This window comes from Scyliorhinus canicula, chromosome 2, assembly GCF_902713615.1.
Source record: "Scyliorhinus canicula chromosome 2, sScyCan1.1, whole genome shotgun sequence".
In the NCBI taxonomy this organism is placed as follows: domain Eukaryota; kingdom Metazoa; phylum Chordata; class Chondrichthyes; order Carcharhiniformes; family Scyliorhinidae; genus Scyliorhinus; species Scyliorhinus canicula.
In genome coordinates, this window is record NC_052147.1 from 1531455 (window position 1) to 1539340 (window position 7886).

The following is a 7886-nucleotide window of genomic DNA, read 5'->3' on the forward strand; positions in this document are numbered from 1 at the left end:
AAACATTGAAGCGATCAGGACCAAACCAGACTCCCCGGCGCCAGTGGGAGCCAGGACAAAGGAAGGCCAACGGACACATAGGAACCGCCCAGCGATCAGGGAACAGCTCCAGTATCGGAGAAATCGATTGAAATGATTGGGACTTGGTTCAATTAATTGGGACCAGGTCCGGGGCCCGCCCTCAAGGGCGCGAAACCCCTGGGGACTATAAAGTAGAGTCCCCAAGTTCAGTTCGCTCTCTTGGCAGGTTCTCTTAGCAGCTCTAAAGAACTCTTGACTGTGACTCTCAACAAGGAGAGACCTGCCTAGCAGCTGCACCAACCAAGTAAGTCTCCAGTCAACGCACGCTACGAGATAGGCGCTCCTAGCTACTATTCCATACCAGCTTGAAGCCTGCAGACTCAGAATCGAACAAATGCCATTGTTCCCCTGACCTGGTGGGCCATTCGAAAGCTAAGTATAGGCCTTTAGTAGCAGTGATAGTCTAGTAAGTAGAGTTTTATACATGAGTAGTGATTGTGTGTATAATAAATGTGTTTTGGTTTGAAACTTACTAACTGGTGTATTGAGTTATTGATCAGCACTTGGCTTTGAACCTCGTGGTGGTATCAGGAAGATACCTGGCGACTCTAGAGCAAAGGTTATTAAACAGAGCAATTAAGTAAAAGCACAACTAGCAACATTTATTGGCGACCTTAAACGGGACTCAACTGAGAAGTGCCCCCCCCCCCCCCCCCCCCCCCCCCCGCCCCCCCACTCCGAGAGAACCCAAAATTTGAATTAGAATCCATTTGGAAACAGAAATAACCACAAGAGTTTAAGCAGTTCTGATCAATCCTCCAGAATTCGGAAGTGTGTTAATGCATGCGTACTAACAGGGATATAAGGAAGTGTGTTAATGCATGCGTAACTAACAGGGATATAAGGAAGTGTGTTAATGCATGTGTAACTAACAGGGATATAAGGAAGTGTGTTAATGTATGCGTAACTAACAGGGATATAAGGAAGTGTGTTAATGCATGCGTAACTAACAGGGATATAAGGAAGTGTGTTAATGCATGTGTAACTAACAGGGATATAAGGAAGTGGGTTAATGTATGCGTAACTAACAGGGATATAAGGAAGTGTGTTAATGTATGTGTAACTAACAGGGATATAAGGAAGTGTGTTAATGCATGCGTACTAACAGTGATATTAGGAAGTGTGTTAATGCATGTGTACTAACAGGGATATAAGGAAGTGTGTTAATGAATGCGTACTAACAGGGATATAAGGAAGTGTGTTAATGCATGCGTACTAACAGGGATATAAGGAAGTGTGTTAATGCATGCGTAACTAACAGGGATATAAGGAAGTGTGTTAATGCATGCGTACTAACAGGGATATAAGGAAGTGTGTTAATGCATGCCTACTAACAGGGATATAAGGAAGTGTGTTAATGCATGCGTACTAACAGGGATATAAGGAAGTGTGTTAATGCATGCCTACTAACAGGGATATAAGGAAGTGTGTTAATGCATGCGTACTAACAGGGATATAAGGAAGTGTGTTAATGCATGCGTACTAACACGGGCCTCACGGTAGCATGGTGGTTAGCATCAATGCTTCACAGCTCCAGGGTCCCAGGTTCGATTCCCGGCTGGGTCACTGTCTGTGTGGAGTCTGCACGTCCTCCCCGTGTGTGCGTGGGTTTCCTCCGGGTGCTCCGGTTTCCTCCCACAGTCCAAAGATGTGCGGGTTAAGTGGATTGGCCATGATAAATTGCCCGTAGTGTAAGGTTAATAGGGGGATTGTTGGGTTACGGGTATACGGGTTACGTGGGTTTAAGTACGGTGATCATTGCTCGGCACAACATCGAGGGCCGAAGGGCCTGTTCTGTGCTGTACTGTTCTATTCTATTCTATTCTAACAGTGATATAAGGAAGTGGGTTAATGCATGCGTAACTAACAGGGATATAAGGAAGTGTGTTAATGCATGTGTAACTAACAGGAATATAAGGAAGTGTGTAAATGCATGCGTAACTAACAGGGATATAAGGAAGTGTGTTAATGTATGCGTACTAACAGGGATATAAGGAAGTGTGTTAATGTATGTGTAACTAACAGGGATATAAGGAAGTGTGTTAATGCATGCGTAACTAACAGGGATATAAGGAAGTGTGTTAATGCATGCGTAACTAACAAGGATATAAGGAAGTGTGTTAATGCATGCGTACTAACAGGGATATAAGGAAGTGTGTTAATGCATGCGTACTAATAGGGATATAAGGAAGTGTGTTAATGCATGCGTACTAACAGGGATATAAGGAAGTGTGTTAATGCATGTGTAACTAACAGGGGTATAAGGAAGTGTGTTAATGTATGTGTAACTAACAGGGATATAAGGAAGTGTGTTAATGCATGCGTACTAACAGGGATATAATGAAGTGTGTTAATGCATGCGTACTAACAGGGATATAATGAAGTGTGTTAATGCATGCGTACTAACAGGGATATAAGGAAGTGTGTTAATGCATGTGTAACTAACAGGGATATAAGGAAGTGTGTTAATGCATGCGTACTAACAGGGATATAAGGAAGTGTGTTAATGCATGCCTAACTAACAGGGATATAAGGAAGTGTGTTAATGCATGCATACTAACAGGGATATAAGGAAGTGTGTTAATGCATGCGTACAAACAGGGATATAAGGAAGTGTGTTAATTTATACAGGATATAAGGAAGTGTGTTAATGCATGCGTAACTAACAGGGATATAAGGAAGTGTGTTAATGTATGTGTAATTAACAGGGATACAAGGAAGTGTGTTAATGCATGCGTACTAACAGGGATATAAGGAAGTGTGTAAATGCATGCCTAACTAACAGGGATATAAGGAAGTGTGTTAATGCATGCGTACTAACAGGGATATAAGGAAGTGTGTTAATGCATGTGTAACTAACAGGGATATAAGGAAGTGTGTTAATGCATGCGTACTAACAGGGATATAAGGAAGTGTGTTAATGTATGTGTACCTAACAGGGATATAAGGAACTGTGTTAATGCATGCGTACTAACAGGGATATAAGGAAGTGTGTTAATGCATGCGTACTAACAGGGATATAAGGAAGTGTGTTAATGCATGCGTACGAACAGGGATATAAGGAAGTGTGTTAATGCATGCGTACGAACAGGGATATAAGGAAAGGTGTTAATGCATGCGTACGAACAGGGATATAAGGAAGTGTGTTAATGCATGCGTTACTCACAGGGATATAAGGAAGTGTGTTAATGCATGCGTACGAACAGGGATATAAGGAAGTGTGTTAATGCATGCGTACGAACAGGGATATAAGGAAGTGTGTTAATGCATGCGTAACTAACAGGGATATAAGGAAGTGTGTTAATGCATGCGTACTAACAGGGATATAAGGAAGTGTGTTAATGCATGCGTAACTAACAGGGATATAAGGAAGTGTGTTAATGAATGCGTACTAACAGGGATATAAGGAAGTGTGTTAATGGATGCGTACTAACAGGGATATAAGGAAGTGTGTTAATGCATGCGTAACTAACAGGGATATAAGGAAGTGTGTTAATGCATGCGTACTAACAGGGATATAAGGAAGTGTGTTAATGCATGCGTACTAACAGGGATATAAGGAAGTGTGTTAATGCATGCGTAACTAACAGGGATATAAGGAAGTGTGTAAATGCATGCGTAACTAACAGGGATATAAGGAAGTGTGTTAATGTATGTGTACTAACAGGGATATAAGGAAGTGTGTTAATGCATGCTTACTAACAGGGATATAAGGAAGTGTGTTAATGTATGTGTAACTAACAGGGATATAAGGAAGTGTGTTAATGCATGTGTAACTAACAGGGATATAAGGAAGTGTGTTAATGTATGCATAACTAACAGGGATATAAGGAAGAGTGTTAATGCATGTGTACTAACAGGGATATAAGGAAGTGTGTTAATACATGCGTACTAACAGGGATATAAGGAAGTGTGTTAATGCATGCGTAACTAACAGGGATATAAGGAAGTGTGTTAATGCATGCGTAACTAACAGGGATATAAGGAAGTGTGTTAATACATGCGTACTAACAGGGATATAAGGAAGTGTGTTAATGCATGCGTACTAACAGGGATATAAGGAAGTGTGTTAATGCATGTGAAACTAACAGGGATATAAGGAAGTGTGTTAATGCATGCATAACTAACAGGGATATAAGGAAGAGTGTTAATGCATGTGTACTAACAGGGATATAAGGAAGTGTGTTAATACATGCGTACTAACAGGGATATAAGGAAGTGTGTTAATGTATGTGTAACTAACAGGGATATAAGGAAGTGTGTTAATGCATGCGTACTAACAGGGATATAAGGAAGTGTGTTAATGCATGCGTACTAACAGGGATATAAGGAAGTGTGTTAATGCATGCGTACTAACAGGGATATAAGGAAGTGTGTTAATGTATGTGTAACTAACAGGGATATAAGGAAGTGTGTTAATGCATGCGTACTAACAGGGATATAAGGAAGTGTGTTAATGCATGCGTACTAACAGGGATATAAGGAAGTGTGTTAATGTATGTGTAACTAACAGGGATATAAGGAAGTGTGTTAATGCATGCGTACTAACAGGGATATAAGGAAGTGTGTTAATGCATGCGTACTAACAGGGATATAAGGAAGTGTGTTAATGTATGTGTAACTAACAGGGATATAAGGAAGTGTGTTAATGCATGCGTACTAACAGGGATATAAGGAAGTGTGTTAATGCATGCGTACTAACAGGGATATAAGGAAGTGTGTTAATGTATGTGTAACTAACAGGGATATAAGGAAGTGTGTTAATGTATGCATAACTAACAGGGATATAAGGAAGAGTGTTAATGTATGTGTACTAACAGGGATATAAGGAATTGTGTTAATACATGCGTACTAACAGGGATATAAGGAAGTGTGTTAATGCATGCATAACTAACAGGGATATAAGGAAGAGTGTTAATGCATGTGTACTAACAGGGATATAAGGAAGTGTGTTAATACATGCGTACTAACAGGGATATAAGGAAGTGTGTTAATGCATGCGTACTAACAGGGATATAAGGAAGTGTGTTAATGCATGCGTACTAACAGGGATATAAGGAAGTGTGTTAATGCATGTGTAACTAACAGGGATATACGGAAGTGTGTTAATGCATGTGTAACTAACAGGGATATAAGGAAGTGTGTTAATGCATGCGTACTAACAGTGATATAAGGAAGTGTGTTAATGCATGCGTACTAACAGGGATATAAGGAAGTGTGTTAATGCATGCGTACTAACAGGGATATAAGGAAGTGTGTTAATGCATGCGTACTAACAGGGATATAAGGAAGTGTGTTAATGCATGCGTATTAACAGGGATATAAGGAAGTGTGTTAAAGCATGTGTAACTAACAGGGATATAAGGAAGTGTGTTAATGTATGCGTACTAACAGGGATATAAGGAAGTGTGTTAAAGCATGTGTACTAACAGGGATATAAGGAAGTGTGTTAATGCATGCGTAACTAACAGGGATATAAGGAAGTGTGTTAATGCATGTGTAACTAACAGGGATATACGGAAGTGTGTTAATGCATGTGTAACTAACAGGGATATAAGGAAGTGTGTTAATGCATGCGTACTAACAGGGATATAAGGAAGTGTGTTAAAGCATGTGTAACTAACAGGGATATACGGAAGTGTGTTAATGCATGCGTAACTAACAGGGATATAAGGAAGTGTGTTAATGCATGCGTAACTAACAGGGATATAAGGAAGTGTGTTAATGCATGTGTAACTAACAGGGATATAAGGAAGTGTGTTAATGCATGCATACTAACAGGGATATAAGGAAGTGTGTTAATGCATGCGTTCTAACAGGGATATAAGGAAGTGTGTTAATGTATGCGTACTAACAGGGATATAAGGAAGTGTGTTAATGCATGCGTACTAACAGGGATATAAGGAAGTGTGTTAATGTATGCGTACTAACAGGGATATAAGGAAGTGTGTTAATGCATGCGTACTAACAGGGATATAAGGAAGTGTGTTAATGTATGCGTAACTAACAGGGAAATAAGGAAGTGTGTTAATGTATGCGTACTAACAGGGATATAAGGAAGTGTGTTAATGCATGCGTACTAACAGGGATATAAGGAAGTGTGTTAATGCATGTGTAACTAACAGGGATATAAGGAAGTGTGTTAATGCATGCGTACTAACAGGGATATAAGGAAGTGTGTTAATGCATGCGTAACTAACAGGGATATAAGGAAGTGTGTTAATGCATGCGTACTAACAGGGATATAAGGAAGTGTGTTAATGTTTGTGTAACAAACAGGGATCTAAGGAAGTGTGTTCATGTATGTGTAACTAACAGGGATATAAGGAAGTGTGTTAATGCATGCGTACTAACAGGGATATAAGGAAGTGTGTTAATGTATGTGTAACTAACAGGGATATAAGGAAGAGTGTTAATGTATGTGTAACTAACAGGGATATAAGGAAGTGTGTTAATGCATGCGTACTAACAGGGATATAAGGAAGTATGTTAATGCATGCGTACTAACAGTGATATAAGGAAGTGTGTTAATGCATGTGTACTAACAGGGATATAAGGAAGTGTGTTAATGTATGTGTAACTAACAGGGATATAAGGAAGTGTGTTAATGCATGCGTAACTAACAGGGATATAAGGAAGTGTGTTAATGCATGCGTACTAACAGGGATATAAGGAAGTGTGTTAATGTATGCGTACTAACAGGGATATAAGGAAGTGTGTTAATGCATGCGTACTAACAGGGATATAAGGAAGTGTGTTAATGTATGCGTAACTAACAGGGAAATAAGGAAGTGTGTTAATGCATGCGTACTAACAGGGATATAAGGAAGTGTGTTAATGTATGCGTAACTAACAGGGATATAAGGAAGTGTGTTAATGCATGCGTACTAACAGGGATATAAGGAAGTGTGTTAATGCATGCGTACTAACAGGGATATAAGGAAGTGTGTTAATGCATGTGTAACTAACAGGGATATAACGAAGTGTGTTAATGCATGCGTACTAACAGGGATATAAGGAAGTGTGTTAATGCATGCGTACTAACAGGGATATAAGGAAGTGTGTTAATGTTTGTGTAACTAACAGGGATCTAAGGAAGTGTGTTAATGTATGTGTAACTAACAGGGATATAAGGAAGTGTGTTAATGCATGCGTACTAACAGGGATATAAGGAAGTGTGTTAATGTATGTGTAACTAACAGGGATATAAGGAAGTGTGTTAATGTATGTGTAACTAACAGGGATATAAGGAAGTGTGTTAATGCATGCGTACTAACAGGGATATAAGGAAGTGTGTTAATGCATGCGTACTAACAGTGATATAAGGAAGTGTGTTAATGCATGTGTACTAACAGGGATATAAGGAAGTGTGTTAATGTATGTGTAACTAACAGGGATATAAGGAAGTGTGTTAATGCATGCCTAACTAACAGGGATATAAGGAAGTGTGTTAATGCATGCATACTAACAGGGATATAAGGAAGTGTGTTAATGCATGCGTACTAACAGGGATATAAGGAAGTGTGTTAATGCATGCGTACTAACAGGGATATAAGGAAGTGTGTTAATGTATGTGTAACTAACAGGGATATAAGGAAGTGTGTTAATGCATGCGTACTAACAGGGATATAAGGAAGTGTGTAATGCATGCGTAACTAACAGGGATATAAGGAAGTGTGTTAATGCATGTGTAACTAACGGGGATATAAGGAAGTGTGTTAATGCATGCGTACTAACAGGGATATAAGGAAGTGTGTTAATGCATGTGTAACTAACAGGGATATAAGGAAGTGTGTTAATGCATG